This window comes from Osmia lignaria, chromosome 14 (genome assembly GCF_051020975.1).
Source record: "Osmia lignaria lignaria isolate PbOS001 chromosome 14, iyOsmLign1, whole genome shotgun sequence".
In the NCBI taxonomy this organism is placed as follows: domain Eukaryota; kingdom Metazoa; phylum Arthropoda; class Insecta; order Hymenoptera; family Megachilidae; genus Osmia; species Osmia lignaria.
This window is the reverse complement of record NC_135045.1, coordinates 7,935,590-7,954,842: the sequence shown is the minus strand read 5'-3', so window position 1 is coordinate 7,954,842 and position 19,253 is coordinate 7,935,590. Positions and strand designations below refer to the sequence as shown.

Here is a 19,253-nt window from a genome sequence, read left to right as displayed (position 1 = left end):
AAACACAATTATATTCAATTTCTAACAATTCTTTATTTCAAAAAATATCATTAGTATAGTATTGGTTAAAATTGATACAAATATTTTTGCAATAGTTAGTCTTGTATTGAAATGATTTATAGCTGTAAGAAAAAGCATGAGTGTTTTGCTTTCAAATCGTCGCATTACGGTCGCTCGATGATTGTTGACATCTCGAAGCGGCCGTAAGGCTCGCACTCGATCGAGTTCGAGCAATAAACAGATTTTGTGGATTAGCTTAGAGATACGAGTTTGCCACGGTCGACGAGCCAGTTTACGTCTCACATCGGACGGGGAAGCAGCCTGCCGTGACGCGCGTTCGAGTTCTGTGCCCTGTTCGAGCCATGCTTTCCGAAAATTGTAAGTACTTTTTGCCATCGCATGCCACTTCTTTATGTGTCTCCGTTTGTTCTTAAAACGAAGTCAGTCGCGAACCGAGCGACGGAAATGCGACTATACAAAACAATATTGATCGGTTGTTTTCTTGATAAAATACAATTATCAGTATGATTCGTATGAAATATTATTCAAAGATTAGTTTAATGGCACGTGCAGTAATTTGTCAGTTATTTGTTGTTTAATGTTGATACGAGTAATGTTACTTGCGATTATTCAGATAAAAATTTAATATTGATATTCAGAGAAAAATTTGTTCTTTATCTTCAAGATTGCGTTTGTAATGTTACGTCATGAGTAATGTTGATTTATTGATGAAGTAACAGTCTTTCCATTTTCCATGAAGTCTAGATCTCTAAAGGTCACGGTAAAAATCACCACATTTTCTATTGCCAGCATAAATCTTAATTTCCCTGTCGAGTTTACAAAATCTGTTTCACAAAGGCATTTCGTAGCATTGACCAAACTTGCAAGAAAAAAGCCAGATGTTGGCAATGCCGTGGGTCGAATATTGCGACGATTTTCGGGCCCCATAAATTGCTCCAATTTCGAAGGAAACACGTGTGGTACTCGCATTGGAACAATGCCGGTTTTCTTCCTCCAGGAAACAGACCTGAGGGTGTAAATCGTATCGTAAAGGCGGTCTTGAACGATTTGCACGCGTTACGCAAATGTGAAACGAAAGAAACGCTTCGAAATGCCTTTTTGTTTTATGTACAACTATATTTTCGAATATTCGGATTGAAAAATTCGGAATTCGTGTAAAATCTGATGCTCTGATAATTTTGAATAGTGTTTCACTGAATCAATCGGCAATAATTTATAGCGGAGCCATAATTTCACTTGAAAAAGCAGTCGAAACTTGTAAATCTAGAATCAGGTATTAATCACAATTGACAAGATTAATATTTCTTTGCAACACGGTTTCGCTTCAACTGCTTTGCGTCGGATGACAGAATAATCCGTCAAAATGTGTAATAGAAAGTATTGCAACATACAAAATTTATCTCAAAAAATTTTACATACTCCTTTCATAATAATATTAATTTTAGAAATTGCGAAACATTCTTCAAGAATGATTTTATGTACTAATTTATTTTCCACCCCTCAAAGAACAGTTCTGATAAATGCTTTTATACAAATTTTAATATATATAAAACCTCTTTTAATTAAAAGGAGATTTTTCGTGATAGATAGCATCTTTTGTTGTAACAAAGTGATGCAAATAGCTTTTAAACATAATAATACGATCCGTGAAACGTAGTCTGACGACGTAGAGTCTCGAGATCGGCCGATTTGATCTCGTGCAAATTGAATATATGTATCCAAATTGAAATTGAAGTGACGATAGATGATAGGCTGGTAGAGGCTTAAAGCGTTCATTTAAATTAATTCACGAGGTTGTTTAAGCTTAAAGCGGTGGTATTAGTTATTATCCTGGTGTTAATTATTAGTTGAAATGAAGTAAATAGTGTATTGTGTGAAAATGAACTCGCACGGTTCGTTATGGTTACGGCCTCCTCGAATAAATATCTCGTTCCATCAAGTATGCATGTAATTTGTTACAAGAAACGATACGCGCGACTTGTACGCGACGCATAAATTTTCACGCAGGTGTAACATTTCTTCTTCATTTTCTCTTTTTTTAATTAATCACCGGTCCACCGATACAACAATTTCTTTTATTATCTTACATCGTTTCATTCAGATGTGATTAGGTCAAGGTATTAGGTATATTTGCAAAATTTAAACAATACAATTAAAAATATTATATTGAAGAATCATAAAAATGCATTATTTTTCTTTCTAATCTGTTATACTATTTTGACAGTCCTAATGGTGGGAAAAAAGATCGTGTTACAGATTGAATATTGAGTTAAAAACATCGTTACCATTTATTAACATAGTAAAGGAAAGAATTAGCATTAAGGAGGTGACTTTAGAAATTGCTGAACATTATCGGGAATGTTTATTTAATTAAAATTATTATTTAGTATTATATAGTTAATCTACAGTGTACAATGTTGTTAGTTATCAACCGCGTTGTTACATTAATTTACTGTATCATTATCTACTGACCTTTATATCCTAAACGATCAGTAGAGTCATCTCTCTCGTTAAATTATATATTATCGGTTATCTTGAACACACTATAATTTATACTACTATTAATTATTAGCTTTATTAGACATTATATCTACTTTATCTGGATCACTGTAATAAACGGTGTTCACTGTATTTGCAATTTTTCAACGCTGGAAGTCTTGTGTATCTTTTTCCAAATATTAGCGTATCTTTTTTTCCAAAATTACAGCTATTTTATTTGGGTATAGTGTTATTTTATCTACCTATAGTTCACGTAAAGGTTGATCCTGAAAATTGCATAAAAATGCTTTTCAATTTAACGATAGACCTTCGATTTGTAAAAAACAGCAATCTATTCTATCATGATGTTAATTACAAAGATTAACAACCGCAGAAGCTTGTCCATGGCGGATTAATTAATCTTGCCTCTCGAATCCAATTTCCGCCGCATGAAAGCATTGTTTCGTATCTTCGTGTTGTTACCAAGGCCAGCCTCGAAGATCCTTGCATCGATCAAGCGTGCCATTCATCGAGCATTTCGCTTGCGGCGCCGCAAAGCGTTTATTTGCCTTTCGATTCCGTCGTTTATCGCACATCTTGCGGATTCCTCGCGCAGCCTGACGCGAGTTACGCGAGAGACATTGAGTCGTCTGGTTGACAAACGACGGCCGTTTATGTTCCTCCAGTGAATATTTTCGGTGTTCCTTACCTGGCTACGGTTTCTTATATTTCCGTTCGAATTTGCTGACAACGAGCACCATTTTGCATTACCATATGCACATAATCGTCGGAAAGGATGATACGTAGAAATATTCTTCCCACTTCAGGTTTGGTTAATTGCCGCCATCATAGAAACGCCACGGGTCGTTTCTGTTCCCGTTAAGATTCCTATCATCGATTCTTTTATTCCGCGAAGGGCCGATTCCATTTATTCGGCTAATGATCTCAGCCTCCTCGGAAGTAGCACCTGTTCCAACAATGACTCCGTTGTCATGCACACTGTAGAGGAAGATTAATGATTCCTTAATGACTGCATTTAATGGTCCCGTCAAACTATAACTCAATCTGGCATAGAGAATTCTTAGTGTAACTATTAGTAAATGTTTGAAATGTCTGATTGTTTTATTTTACTAAACCCTCCGAAGATGATGAACTCGTATCAAACCATAATATCATCATTAATTCATGTAATTTTATTTCTTAGCTAGTATAATCAGTATATAATTTTAAAAATATCCTAAGTAATATTGATTGCAACTACTTGCATGGATCGAGAAACGATCGTTTCACCTAGAAACAATTACTGAAGCGATTTCGAAGCGTGCTAAGGGTAGATGGTGCGTATCGATGCGAAAACGGGGCGCAAAGTTATAGGCTGAGGATAGGAACGGTGGTTGGGTAGCAAAGTTCCTGGATGGTAGTTCCTGTTTCGAAGGGAAAGTCGAAAAGCAAGATAAGGAAGTTGCAGGATCTCGTGGGCGCGTTTGCCAGTTTCCGCGGCGACTCGGAGCGTAATAGCTGGAAAAGAGAAACGATCCGCGTTAGCCCGTAATTAGCGAACCGCCGATAATCACGCGGGCTGCACGCGCAATTATCTTCGGAAATTTTAGAAAGCTCGTTAAGCCCCCGTCCTCCCAATTACTACGAATACCCTTTTAATTACATAATCGACCACGTAGTTAATATTTAATCGCGCTCACGGCTCGTTCACCAGGCGAATTTCGCGGCGCGGATTTATGAGCGGATTAAAAAGAATATTCCTCGGGACGATCTCGTGTTCCAGCTGACAGCGGCCGAATTCTCGACTTCTTCTTCTACCATCTTCTTCTTCTTCTTCTTCTTCTTCTTCTTCTTCTTCTTCTTCTACTTCTTCCGTGTTCATTAATCACCCTTTGGCGATATCTCAAGCAACTACATTCGTTCATTTTGACGACCGTTTTGTTTCTTCTTCTTCTTCTTCACAGAGATCTTCAAGATTTCACGTTGCTCTCTGTGAACTGAATGTTATCAACCGTTTGAGTGGAAATATTTTGATGCATTTTGAGCAATTTAGACAGTAAATTAGTAAAGCTGACACTTTGGTTAGCAAGAATCGTCGCGTTCGCTTATTTACCTGGCACAGCTAATTCTGCGCTTTAATTTCATCCGGATTACAGTTCTGACATTTGTTGGTCGTTGCGTGGGCAGAAACAGCAGCAGCTGAATCCTGTTGTTGTTTGTCGTTGCTCGTGCTACGATCCTCGGACCGTAACAACCGTCGAGAATTGTCTTACACACGTGGTCCTTGTTAAACGCTCACAACAGCTACAAGCTCGCTCTGTGTGCCGGTAATTGAAGGAAATTTCAAGAACTACCAGAAGAGGGTTCCTTGCCAGAATTCTATGTCGAACTGTTCTGAAAAACAGAAAAGAGACATCGGTGTTACAAAAGTATTTCGTCGCCTGCTATTGTTATTCTATGATTTTCTGAATTACATTTGCTAATTAAGCCTGTAATCATTTTTAACGCTTTGCGATTAGAAGCTTCTGTCAAAAATTATTAATTTCCATTATTGCGATTAGCGGGCTGGAATGCGCGTTAACACAACAAAAAGGTGAACACAGAGGAGGAGCTGGGTCGGGTGAGCCGGGAGCACTAACGAATATTAATAACACGGCGGAGTTAAAAACATTTCCCGTGCATTACGTCTAATGTGATCCTGGCGAGCATGTCGGCCACGTAATTAAAAGCGCACATACGATATCGCGTTACCGCAATTAATATCGATTGCATTCATCGTTTCGGATATTCCGACCATCCGAACCTACAAATTGAAAAACGGTACTTAAAAAAATTGTAATTACCATTAGGCTTTTAGAAACTAATAAACTTTCAAAACAAGTCACGAAAGAAAAAATATTCGATCCACGATTTTTCGTTTCGCGAACGGCGGCAAATTGATTAACAAAAACGTGAAGCTCCGTGTATAGGAGGGCGGTAGGGACACGGAGGGGGAGGGGGTGTAGAGGTTCCCGTGGCGCAACGAATATTAATAACGTGGCAAAGTTAAAAATGTTTACCGTGCGTTACGTTTGATACGAGGGCCACGAACGTGGCAGCAGGGTCCCTCGTGATTGATTGCACGTCTCTGCATCTCTCCCTCTGACACGGGGTGTTCCTATGGATATTGCTTTGCTACGGCGTTGCACGCCGCCATCTCCCCCGTGTCTGTCGAGGCAGACACCATACCCGATCTGTTCTATCCCCCTACGAATCAAATCTAGCCCTCCCTTATACCCCCTTCTCCGTCTATTCGCCATGTGCAGGAACGAAAATCATCGTTCAGGAATGTAACGCGACGAACTCGTCGTTCAGGAATCTTTGCTCGCAATCTCTGTTCTCAGTCTGACTTTGATATCACGTCGAGATTTAAAGGGGAAACGAAGGGTGTCTTCATCAGATCAAATTTATTTCATTTATCATATTCCAGAATATTTCTAATAAGTGCACCAAACCTTTGAGCGATCCTGTACATACAGAAGTAATTACAATTCACGTAAGCGATTACGTGTATCAATTCATCACGCCTCTCAATCAATCTTGTACCTTTCCTCTCATTTTCTTTGAATATCCGCCTCGTTCGAATCATCCTCTGCTTCTACATCACTAGGAGAAAGATCTTTTTAATTTTTTACAGTAGTCGAAGTGTTAAGATATCGGTCACCCGTTTCGGTTTCGTCATTTCTCTTATTATTATTACAGTTTAATTTTTGGTAGCGACGCGCCGGGGCACAGTAGGAAGCGTAGCACGGTGCAATTAATTTCGTGGGGGCACGTATGGCAATTAATCTCGCGTTGGCAACGGTGTCACAACGGTGGCGATCGAAGTCGTTCTGAGTAATTAGTCGTGGTCGCGAAAAAGTATCTCCTCGCACAGCGAAAGCGAGACAGGGAAGAGAGAGTGGTAAAGCGCGTCGCGGTCGTTCCACGGCGTATAATTAGCCGTTTCTCAAATTGGACGGGCCGCGTTGTTGTTAGTTACGCTTAGTCGGTTGATAATCTCTTCTTTCGTTCGCTCGTTAATGAGCGGCCTAGCAAGCGCCTCAGCGTAATCTCGCAAATGGCTACCGTGCAAACGTGACTGGACGATGACTGAGGGAGAACGATGAGAGGCCACGTTGTTGCTCTCAAACGAGACGGAAGACGGACGACCTTTCGCGCCAGTAACAGACTCCGCTTTCGTGATCTAGCCTGATTTTTTGCTCCTACATTATGTATAGAAAGCACCCTGAAAGCTCGAATCCATTTTTTCAACGCCCTGTATCTATATATGTAAGTTCGAAGGAGATATTCGCGAGTAGCGTCGATCATCAGTGTACCAAGAGGGAGAAATCTCATTAACGCGTTTACGTTTCTTGCTCAACATACCGACACCAGACGGTTCCTTGACCTTTACATCGTACGTATTTAGTAGCAACTGGTTGCAGTAGCAAGAATTAGCAATTAATCTTTTCGTTGGTGTTGCGACGCGAATAAGAGGAGAGGGTCAGCTCGTTGTACACGTGAAGGGGAGGGAAGAAAGCCGATAGGACGAGGTAGATGCAAGGAAAAGGTACCCTGGTAGGGACATAGAGTGAGAGAGAGAGAGAAATGGAGAACCGAGGGAAGAGTAGGGAGAAGGTAGAGGGAAGAGAGTAGTTACAGACCAGGCATTATGCAAACGACACAACAATTAGACCGTGGTCTTCCACCAGTTATTTAGTATTTAATATAATTTACCCCTGGTCGGCCATATAATGACCGTCTTCACACATTCCACTAAGACTTTCCGTGTATACAACAGGTATTCGGTTACCGGTGGCCGAGTGTTGAACGATTAACGTCTGAAAGATGGCGAATCTACAAGTGTTCTTCACCCTTTCACGTATACAATTCGTTTTCATGCCTATAGATAGTTTGAATTTCACGCGCTAGTGTTCTCCGCGCAAACCTTCCTGAACCGACTGGTCGAAACAAAAGAGTCTCGCTAACGTCGATTCCACGGTATTTGAATAAATCCCGGCGGGAAAAACGAGAAAACCTTGGATTTCCACGTGACGAGGCGGTCCAACAAAAGCATTCCGTTCGAATAAATTTCTACAGCGGCCGCTTTTCGCGTCGGTTCTTCGACAACCTTCGGGTCTCCTCACAAAGGAGGACCAGCGATGGCGCGATGGCCAGCAAGAGCAGTAGTAGGCAGGTCCCTCGGGATGCTGCGTCTCTCTGTTTCCCTCTCCCATCTCCCAGACCATCTCCCTGCCACCTTCTGGTCGCGTCTCTTTCTCTGAGCCAAGTGTGAGCGAGGAGTCGAGCTGAACGAGATGAGAAGAAGGGGGGCAGAGAGAGGAAGGGATCGCATCTTGCTCCGTAGGACTCTCGCTCTCGCCACCGGCGCCCCCGCTATTTATTTTCCAGGATTTCAGAGTCCGAAGCCATTAATCTCCGCTCCGCAGCGTCAGTGGAGCGCGTCAGGGCGACGTCGGGGTGCGTGGCGTCGGCGACGTCGCTCTGCTCTTAGCCGCAGCCTCGTGTACAGCCCTGGATGCTGTTGTTGAAGAGAGATGAAGAGGTGTCGGTGGAGAAAAGAAGGAAAGTCGGTGGTACAGGTAGAAGGGTGACGGCAAGACGGGAAGTCTCGAGCTGATGGGTGGGGAGAGGGTGCTGATGGCGGCGACGAGAGGGGAATGATCGTACCGGCAAAGTTATGCAAAAAACGTCTATTCGTGAAAGGATGCTGCGGAGGAAGGTGGAAGGCATTAGTACTGTTCGGATTCGTAGCCAAGCCTCCTTCCTGGACCCAGCGTGATGGCCTTTTAATGTCCGCTCCCTGCCCCAAATTGCTTCGCGCATCGGTTTAACAGTCATTAGCTTGTTAATGAAATTAGCAGTCAATATGGTATTCCTGGAAAAAAATATGCCATTGCAGTTAATCTTCTATTAGCCATATTTTTCTTAGGGTAGTCTCTAAAGGAAAGAGGTGGTGGCCACTTGTACTAGATCTTTGCCCTTCAAGGGTTAAACATTATAATAATGATTATTATATCATTTCTCGAAAAAATCTTCAAAATTTCCCTCATTCCTCAATAATAAAGCCACCATAACAGTGGCATTGAACACAGCCCATTCGGAGTCACTTAATTCCACATCTGGCAAGGTCTCGCCCTTCGGACCGCAATTTCCTGTTAAACGGTGCTCGTTGAGGCCGTTGCTTTAAAGACACGACGCGAATCGAGGTAAATCGGTAAGTTGGATCAGTCTGACCCCCTGCTTCGTAGCGACTGCTTTCTTCACAAGTTAAGATCAAAAACGTGGCGAGCAGGTTCGCGAGGAGACGCTTCATCCAAATCTTCCAAGCTTACGTTTCAACGCAACAGACAAAGAGGGGATAACCTTTCTCGTGGAAAATGAACGGTCTTTAATTCGGCGCCGACTGTAATTTGATCTTATAGGTGAAATTACGCGGCGTTGTATTATCAATCTCTTTCTCTCTCCCTTCTTCAGCGTGTACCGCGTAATTTTCAGCCTGGCTGAATCTGTAATCAGAGTGAATTCACCTGTACAGAGACCTTGCAAGTCGATAAGGTTGTGCATCGATAAAATTATCGTGCGCGTCCTTCGTACAGATTGCTCGACTTCTCTCCTTCTTATGTCTTTAGCGATCTTTTATCGCAGATGATTATGTACACAGGATGCGTTTACGCGCCGACCGATTCGGCTTTGCCAATTAATCGCGTTAATTATACAGATTCGACGGCATTCTCTCGTTTATAATGAAATTCACCGTGTCTCAAGTTTTGATCTGAATCATGTGGGAAAGGCGGCTTGGGATTATTAACCACCTCATTGCTGCAGATTATAATCCAAAAGTTGCGATAGTCTGAAAAACATTGTGGCAATGACATACAACTGGTTATCATTTTCCAATTTTTCTCAAATATTTCTTGTCTGATGTAGACACGCATAGTTTCAATGTAAAAGGAGTTAATCGAGTTTCATTGGTTAATTCCTGCAATGGTACGTCTCGTCCCAGTAGATTGTTTCACGGAACTTGTTCCACATCTTGTCATTTTGTTCATGTTCTAACTGCTGTAATAACTCGGTACCAGGAACTGAACAATAGGGAAAATAGAAGGGAAATAGAGAGATTAGAAATTGGGTTGTCTTGTCGTTGACTTTCGCTTCGATTCGAAGAAATGAATTACTCGATGCTGATGACATCACGTAGATAGTAGTCTTACACGAGACAATTTCTTCTAAAAATTCAATAATTATTGTTGACAAATATTTAATCATTCAGTAATGTATTATGTAAGGGTGTTTTAGGGTTATCTTATCATTTACAATTCAGTCAACAAACACAACCCGGAGACAGTGAAAAACTGTTTCACGAAGGCGTCCGAATTCTTTCGTTTATTAAACGTTCTATACTTAGTTTGCATAACTCAGTCAGCCCTCGAGAGCTGGCTTTGCGCAAGCAGAAGGGCTCATGAATACCATCGTTGATTGAGAACGCGGCCTGGATCTCTAGAGCGGCTCTCTTCTCGTTAATTAACATTGTGCTCCGCGGGCGTGGAGGAAGACGTCAAAGTGTCTGTCAGGCCGGGCTTTGAACCCCTTTTGTCCTGAGACGGTACTAGGGACAAGTAACCCTTCAACATCCTTCCACCCCTTTTTATTGTTTACTCTTGGTCGCTTGCTATTCGTCTCTTGATATTCTAATCAGCTCCTCGACGATGTTCCTTTTCGAGAGTTTTCTCTAATATTTTAAATCAACTTTTCATAGAATCGAACTTTTCCAAGTTTAAAATTAGTTATTCGCAAAAATAATGATCAGAGAGTTTCAATAGGGATGTTACAAAGAGGGCGCGTATTAGAAACAAGTTTAAGACCGGATGGTTCAGACTCGAAGCTTCAGCCGTGGTGCAGCGTCCCGATATTATTACTATGTAAATCACCCCTCCTCTGTGGCACGCTGACGCCCACGGTGACAGCCCCCCGAGTGGCCCGCTGCACGATGGATGAGCCCTGGCTTCTTATTAGATATTCCTATGCGCCACCCCTCCGATCTGCAAACATGTTCCTTCATTTTGCGTCGATATACGTTACACCCTTATCAGGATTTTTTAATATTCCTTTATTACACTTATTTTTTGAATTTAAAGAAAGTTTGTGTTCGCTATTAAAAAATGAAACGGTGGAGGTATAATCGCTTTCGAAAATCATGACGGAATATAATTCTGGGACATCCTGTTTAGCTGTCAGTACTGTTGGAAGCGTGTAGAGATCAGGACGGTTCGAGTAAAATTAATGTAAAACTTCCGTGACCGAGGGAACGGGAAAGAGCTAGAACGAGGGTTGTAGAGGAAAGTTATATTTAGAACATTAATGCCTGTTTAATGCATTTCGGTAATTACTTCCAGGAAAGTAATTACTTTCAGATTCTGTTTTGGTTTTTCTAAAACTATTCGGGCTCCTAGACGATTCATAATGTAAGAGTTAAACAGGCAGGCAACCAAAGAAAGAAATATTAATATTAATTTTTCCTACCTCTAAACAAAATAATTTCTGTTCCCCTTTTGTGGTTGTTTTACTCGGGACATTCTTTTCTCCCGTGTCTGCGTAAGACACGCGATAAGACCCGGTAATTTAGTTGAAAGAAGAAGAAGGTATCGTGTAAAGGAGCAACGGAAAACGATTGAAGCGACGTGGGGTGGTAAGCGGGGGTAAAATACTTGGATAGGACGATCGGTTGATGCTACCACCACCCTCCCCGTCCAGCCAGGCAACACGAGTGACTACCGACATTAGTCCACTGACACCATTGACACTTTTATTAATGACATCGATGCCTGAAGCAGCATCCCCTCCAGTAACTGGCTTGGTTCACCCTCGAGAACCCCTCGGGCAGATTTTCTGCCGCGGTGGATGCAGCCGCGATGGTAACCTCGGGATTCGTTCCCTTCCATCACGCAGACCTTTTTTCCCGGCATTATTGTATTCCCTGGTAGAAGAGAAGAAGAAGAAGAAGAAGAAGAAGAATCAGAAGAAGAGCAGGAACTGGCCTTCCTCTCTTTCCCGTGTGTCTATCTCTTCTACACGACCCTCCATTCTCTTTTCTGGCCTCTTTTTCTTCTGTGGCTCTCTCGCTCCGTCGTCTCCGGTGTTCTTGTCGCCCTGACCCCCGGCTGCCACCCTTCTTCACCGCCTGTTCATCCATTCCTCTGTCCTGGGACCTCGCGAGGGAGCGGCTCTCAAGTTACATTGAAAAATCTGGCGGACGGCTGAAAAATTGGCGATACCTATATCATCCATTGTGCTTTACACGCCCCTACAGCGCGCGACCCGTTTCCCCCAAAAAACCGTGTATTTAACGGATTACCTTGGTGTGGCCGGGCACCGGGAGCTCCTTACTTACTTGCTGCCTTTTTCCTTCTCTTTCTTTCACTTCGGTATCGATCGCTAATTAGGAATTATGGACCGGCTCTAATCCGTTTGCAAACGTTGCTTTCTAGTCGAAGAAGAGCCCGGGAAGGGAGGATAGGAAATTGGGATGGCTTTCTACGATCCGTCGATGAGTCACCCGGAACGATGCACCCTTAACGCGTTATCTTTCTCGATCAAAATCTGTCATTTGGTAGTTCGTACTTTGTGACGAAGGAAGAAAAATTCGATAGGAAGAGAAGGGGGTTGAAAGTTCACGTTGACCCTTAGCTGGACGAAATAAATCTTATAAGTAGGCAGTTCACGATACTCGGATCGGTGGTAACAAATCCACGGATAAGCCATCGAGAACAAAAGTCTGCAAACAAGGTGGCCAAGAATGCGGTGCACATTCGAGGTGGGATAAAGAGGAGGTGGGAGTTGGTCGCGGAAAAGCGAAACGATTCGATCGAATTGTCATTACAAACGACGTGACAATTTACAGCGATCGTCGTTGTACAGATACGCTGGAATCTGGCAAGTTTTAGGTAGCATCAACCACCCTCTTTCGATCGCTCGTTTTTTCATAAATTACGCGGATCACGTTCACAGCCTCCGACACGCTACAAACCCCTGCTGTGAGTCTAATTTATTTTAAAATGACGAGGAGTAGTCGTATCGAAGCTGGGACGATGTAAGAATCGTGAAACACCAGGGTGGGCTCGAAATTGTCCGCGTGAAATTGCTACCTTCGAAAGAAGCTCCTGGGAGACGTTGTTAAGAATATAGAAATTGTGCATAAACAAAAAATTACACTAAAGAGAAATATTTCGAAGATAAGAAAATTCCTTTTTCAAAAATCTTTCCCTCAAAATCAGCCCCCTTTGTTTACCTTAAGAGCTAGAGAAACACCCTTCGCAAGAAATAGAACGTCAATTCGGAGCAGTAATCCGAATCCGTGATCTCCTCTTTGTGGAAGCCTCTCGAACAGTGTTTTCCCCGAGTATCCCACATTATATAGAGTGAAAGAGAGAGGGTGAAATGGACAAGGGAAACAGAGTAGAGTAGAGGAAGGAAGATAAGAAGCATAGAATCGGTCTAGGCTGGGTCAGGCTGCTATCTCGCCGCGCTAGGAAACGTGTGCTGATGGATGACAAATGGCTCCTCCACGACGCGTCACTCTAGGCGCTGCTAGGGGCTCCTCCTATACGTGATCAACCATAGCTCTGGCTGACGTAGGGGGAGTAGGAGGGGCGGAGAGCGTTGGGGTAGAAAAGCAAGGCGCAACGGGGGTTGCGGCAGGATAGAGGTTCGAAGAGGGGTAGCAACCGACATGGTATACGGGAGGTAGAGACGGGATGGACGAAGAGAGTAGAAGAGGAGGAGGGGGTGCTTGAACGGGTCGGCGGAGATAAAGTGGGACGTCTGATCCTCCGTCGAGGCGAGCAAAAAGATCCTCGCGCTTCGCGTCCCAGGAGACGGAAGCCGGGAACGAGAAAAACTCCCCCAAGCCACGTCGACCATCCCTTCTTCGTCTTTCCTCCTCACCCCCATCCCCTTCTTCCTTCTTTCAACTCGCACCACCATCAGCCGACGCTTTCATCCACCTTTTCCAACACGACGATCAGCCCAGGGCCTCTAGCACCAAGAAAGAAACTTCGAAGAGAAAAGAATGTACGGTATAGCTCGTTCTTCGTGGCAGTGGAACGTTAATTAGTTTGAAGAATTTTGAAATTTATAATTTTAGAAGAGACCGAAAACAGCTGGTCTGAGAATGATCCAAAATCTTTGAAAATTCCTTCAGATAAGGGAAAGGAACGTAGAATTGTTACGTCAGACTCGAATAAAGCAAACACTCGGAAGAGCTTTAAAGATGGATGACTCCGAGGTCCGGGCTTCCATCATGAGCGACACGTCAGGCGGTTCAGTATGAATTCTTCTTGATTGCTGGGCCGGCTGTAAGCATAACGAGCCACCCGCTACGTCCATCAACCATGCACCGGTCAATTCATTTTGGACACGAACACTCGTATCTGGCCACGCACACCACCGTCACGGGTATCTCTCTTCTCCTCTCTATTTCTCTCTGTCTGCTGGTGCAATCCGCGTCACTGACATGCTTCAAGCGTGTACTTACGCGCCAGATATTCCCGCTGGGTTGACGCCTAACCTGCCTACCTATACGACCGGTATGCCATCCTCCTTTTGCTTGATTTCTTGATTTCAATCTTCGTCCAGTTCGGTCGCCGGAGACGGACACGTCGGGGGACTGATGAGCTGCTTTGTAAGCGAAATGTCAAACCCGGGCCAAGCTTGTTCCTCGAGCGGATAGAGGAATGCGCACGCGGTGTCAAGACGAATATGTGTATACAAGACTTTTTCAAGGTCCAGTCAAACCTTGAGACCAGGTATTGCAATCCTTGTGTAAATTTCGGAGGCAAACTTTTCTAAGTTTAGATCTGAATTTTTCACGTTTGTCAAAAGATTTCATTGACACTCAACGGGAAAATTAATGTCGAGCTGTAACGTTGGCTAGAACATGCACGTCCGTGAATGAAGTCGTTACCAAGCTGGTTATTAAATACCTGTCTGTCCTTTTAACGTGAATACGCCGCGTGTAATTTGCTGACAAGTCGAGAGAGAGAGAGAGAAAATTTTGCCCTTAGGTTTGTTCGTATCAATTACCGTATATAGCAGGATAGGCCCAGAATCGCAATAAAGACATTTAACATTGAGGTTTATTACAGGCGACCAGTATATAAAAGGCTCGAGTCCGTGTTCATAGGGAGCGTTTAATATTTTACCCGTCTCATTTTCGCTGCTCGTAAACTATTCATTTATCCGCGCCTATAATCTTGATCGAAACCACGGATTATTATCCTTCTTGTACCATCACCATCCCCCTTTTCCGTGTGCCAGCTCCTCCACCTTCGATGATCCCCCTCTACGTTTCCGACCCCTCTCCCTTCTCTCTGTCCCTTCGGGTTCTGCCAATCTTTACGCTCGTCGCGCTTATTTCATTTTTCTCTCCGGGGGTGAACAGGATTCGATCATGGAACATTTCGTGTCCGCTTGACGCGCCGAATGAAAATCATTCTAGAGGGTGGTTGCAAAATAATGTTAGATAATATTTATCAACCTAGCACTGACGCGAATAAGTGAAAAATTTCCATCGACCAAGGGATTGTAAAACAAAGGTGGGGATTTCACGCGATAAACGAATTTTTCCGCGCTTCAGCGACGCTGAATTATCGATCTGCCTGGTATTTAACGCGAGTAGCGTTGTTGTTGCGTTATCGCGGGAAGAGAGAAAAGAGGAAATAATTATATAACTGCAGGAACGATCAGAAATTTTTCCTCTATTTATGGCATACGGGTATATTGATAAACGTAGTCGTCTGAACGCGAAAGACCCATAGGCGTAGTCACGGGGCGTCCTGGTCGTCGCGGTGCCCGGCAATCTGCATAATATGTATTAAAGTTTATTATCGTGAACGGCCACGAATCGATACTTTGCGGTCTTTACTTACCGGGGCCTGCTTTCTCTCTAAATTATACACGTCCCCTAATGTCTTAACTGAAAACCGCTTCGAATCATTATCATAATTTTGGCGTTTCTCGGGGTTCTTGTTTTCGTGGCGTGCAATCATCTTTCTGGGTGGCGTCGCAAGTTATTGCCCGTTTTTATACGGCGATTGAGATATCGGTGTATAACCTCTTGTTTCGTATTTCTTTTTTTCATTTCCTTCGTTATCCTTCGTTTTCTTTTCCTTTTCTCTCGCCTTCTTTAGGTGTTTTCGAGATCATCCTCAAAATGGCGCAGAAATGGCGTCACTCTGCAGGAAAGACTCCTGAATAATTAGTGATATACAACAAATTATTTAAATACTTCGATATTAAAATACAGAAAACGGTCAGGTATGTTCTTCCAATAAATACAAGTGTCGTTGTTAAAGTATGCAAATTTCACCCCGCTCGACTGTCCCCTTGGTCAGACATGATTAAACACGGAATGCCGTTGTTCGAACCCCTTCCAACGTCCAAGAGATACCTCGGGGAGGATCCGGTGGCCCACTCGTCGGATCCCTAGGATTCATCCCTCAGTTTAATCACTATCCCCTCTGAAAACTCGATGGCCTCTCCTTTCGTGGCATTCAATAACGCGGGAGCCCAACCCCCGTCGACGATGCCCTCTTATCGGATCTCCTTGTTCCGCTTAACCCCACGGAATTTATCTCGTTACGTTTTGATTCTGTCCCGACAGGCCGCGACGCACCCTCTAATTGCCATTCATCCCCGCCCATTGATAAACTCTTTGCCTTAATTGGAATCATTGCCGGCGGGAAGTAGTCGTTGTCGCGTTAATGTCGTGGAAAGTGGTTGGTGACTTGGACGGTTTTCTTTATTGATTTTGTGGAGGAGGACAGCGTGTAATTTGAGCCTCGTCGAGCAACAAGATGAACAGACGTTCCCAGGTAATTAATTGGACGATTTTACGAGGACACGCTTTACTGCAAAAAGGGATAAGGCTACATCGCCATTTTTATCAAAGGAAGATCATGTATTAAATCAACGACATGTCATTTAACCGTGTCAAACTTTCTATATTTCAAAATTAAGAACACCAACAAATCATGTTATATTTTTACAAGTACACAGAGCAACGTTCATTTCCACGAGATTGAAAACAATTTCATGAATCGCGATAAAGTAGCAGTCAGGACATGCCCTAAATCTCTCAGAGGGTTAAAACGGAGCAGGGCAGATTGTTTCGTTGCATAGGACGTCGTAACGACCACGTTTAAACCGCTAAATGGATCGTCTTTCTCTCTATGTGTATCTCTTTAACTGTTATGTTATGGCGACTCCCCGGCTGTGCCGTTCTACATCCCCTTATAGCATCGCGTTTACGTTTACGAGCACCACCGCTGACGTTTACGAGCCACCGGCTGACGTACGAGCCACTTGCTGCTCTCTTGCTTTCATTGCTCGCGCTCTCACGTTAACGTTTTGCCACTGTCGCCACCGATCTCTTCGCCCCCAGAACATCTCGTATTTTAATGTTATTTTCGTTCAAATCCCACCCACTTGTGAATCAGAGTAAAAATCGTGAAATTTTATTTTTTCAATTAGAAAAGCACTTTATTATTTTTCTCAGATTACAGTTAATGACATTCTGCATTTGACACGTGCATTTCATAATAAAAATTAATCAAAATCAGTCGAGCATTGGATAGAAAAAATTCGCTTCAAATGCTTGAAACAAGCGCAGAGAGGAAATAGGAAACGATCCCGAACGAATAAAACGAATCGAAGTTAAATCATCCATGATCGACGCGCAAAGAATCAAGCAAAACGATGGTTGAAACGACGACACGAGAAAGCTGTCAAGAGAAATCATGCCAGGTAGAGGGTCGCCGAGGGTGGCTGAAAGCCGGGGGAGGAAGGGTATTCGGGTGCAATTGGTTTTGCATTTCGTCCACGTAACCAGCGTCCGTTGTTGCAGGAGCGGAGCGGCGTTTGAGCGATTTATGGCTTCGGGAACCGCATTGTATCTCTACGTGCCGCGTGCTGTGATGCACCGTGACGCGACGTGACGTGACGTGACGCAACTGACAAGTCGGATGCGGAAGCTGATCTTGCCCCCTACCTAGCTCACCTATAGTCTTGTACCACTTAGCCTTCCCTTTGTTGAAGAAAAACGTAGCGGTTGAAATGTCTCATCATATGCCTTATTTCTTCATATTCTCCAATTGTCAAGCGTTTCGTACCACCTCCTTCTACTTTTCGTTCTCCCTGTCCGTTTTAAAAGCAGCAAGGAAAATTTATCGCTCTCTAGCTATCCCAGGCAAAAGGAAGAAAGTTGTTCAAAAATTGTGTACACACTCTGGCGTACAGGGAGAAGGAAGGGCGGCAAAGGGGGTGATAAGTACCTAGGATCAAGGACTCGGGGCTTGGCTGTCGGCCATATTTCTGAAATGCGGTTCTTCCCACCAGCCGTGGGATTTTGTATCGCGAATTGATATTCGGGTCTTTCTCGGGTTTTCTCTTTCTCGCCCGGTTCTCCCTGTGCACGAACACCCCTGCCGCTCGATGAGATTCACGTGATGCCGGCCAATTCGATGGATGATGGATAAGATGTTAGGAATTCCAGGAGTTTCAGGGTACTTTGGAATTCTTCGAATCGGAAAAGAACACCGTTCGCCGGCGTTAAAGTAGATTGGTCTTTTTATTTTTTACCTTATTCGTCTTGAAACGGTATCGATTTCTGAGAGAAGCCAGCGTGCGCCCACATTTTCCAAGACTGATCGACCACGCTCGTTATCATTGCGATGCAAAGAACAGCCGACGCTTAATGTACGCGGCGCGAGTGGCGTCATTTATAAAACGACACCGCCGCGAAGAGAATGAAGCGTGACCCAGGGCGTTGAAACGCGAAATGACACTGTTTCACGAGGGGGGCAGAAAGTGGCACGTTTCGTTAGTTAATGACAGAAGCGGCAATTTTCGCCAGAGCGAAAACGTCTTCGTTGAACGTGACGAAGCCGACGACGTCACGCATAGGGTGGCTATGGTGGATAATTAACCGTCGAGGACGGTTAATCAGTTGAGACAGCAACCCCTGAAGGTTCGCGTCGACGATGAACTCGACCTGTCTTCTCCTTATTAAAAGCAAACGAAAACGACTCGCATCTCTGATGTTATTATTAACATTATTTATTTATGTGACATTGAGGCAACGTTCCAAGTTAATCTGGATAGAGGCACATGAAATTAACGCCACGCATGATTAATAAATTTTATATTTAATTAGCATTTGATCGATCGTCGTGCACAGTCTACCGACAACAAGTACGCTCAAATACACACAAGCTATATCCACCCTTGCTGAATTCATTCAACCCCTCTGTACACGCGAACGCTCGAACAGGCAATGCGAACAATGAGCCGGCGTTGCGGTCGCTTTTATTTTTTTGAAAAATGGAGGAATGAGGGACGACACCACCGGCAGCCGGACTTCCGGAGGCCTGTCCCGACAGCCAACGTTTCCATGCCTCCCTCCATTATGCTCCCGTTCTATCCTCCATTCCGTTTCGTTTCGTTTCATTTCGTTTCGTTTCGCCCTCTGTGTTCATCCTGTTTTCTTTTCACCGATCTTTTCCCCGTCTTTCTTCGTCGTCCACCTTGTTCTACTCGCTGTTTTTTTCCCGCCTTTCTCGAATAAGAATTTCTGACAGCACCCTCTAGTTACACTCGATCTTCCCAACTGACGTTTATCCCTTTCTCTCCCGATCTTTCGCTTTTTCTCGTTGGCT

General features: G+C 43.7%; 1 protein-coding gene across 3 annotated transcripts in view; it reads left to right on the top strand.

The window, feature by feature from the left end:
* LOC117605531 (uncharacterized) overlaps positions 1-19,253 on the top strand; it is a 94,028-nt gene that overhangs the window by 12,729 nt on the left and 62,046 nt on the right. For all 3 annotated transcript variants that reach the window (XM_034326955.2, XM_034326956.2, XM_034326957.2), the window contains one exon: positions 256-378. The gene's annotated coding sequence lies outside the window, so the exon portion shown is untranslated. The remainder of the gene's footprint in view (positions 1-255; positions 379-19,253) is intronic.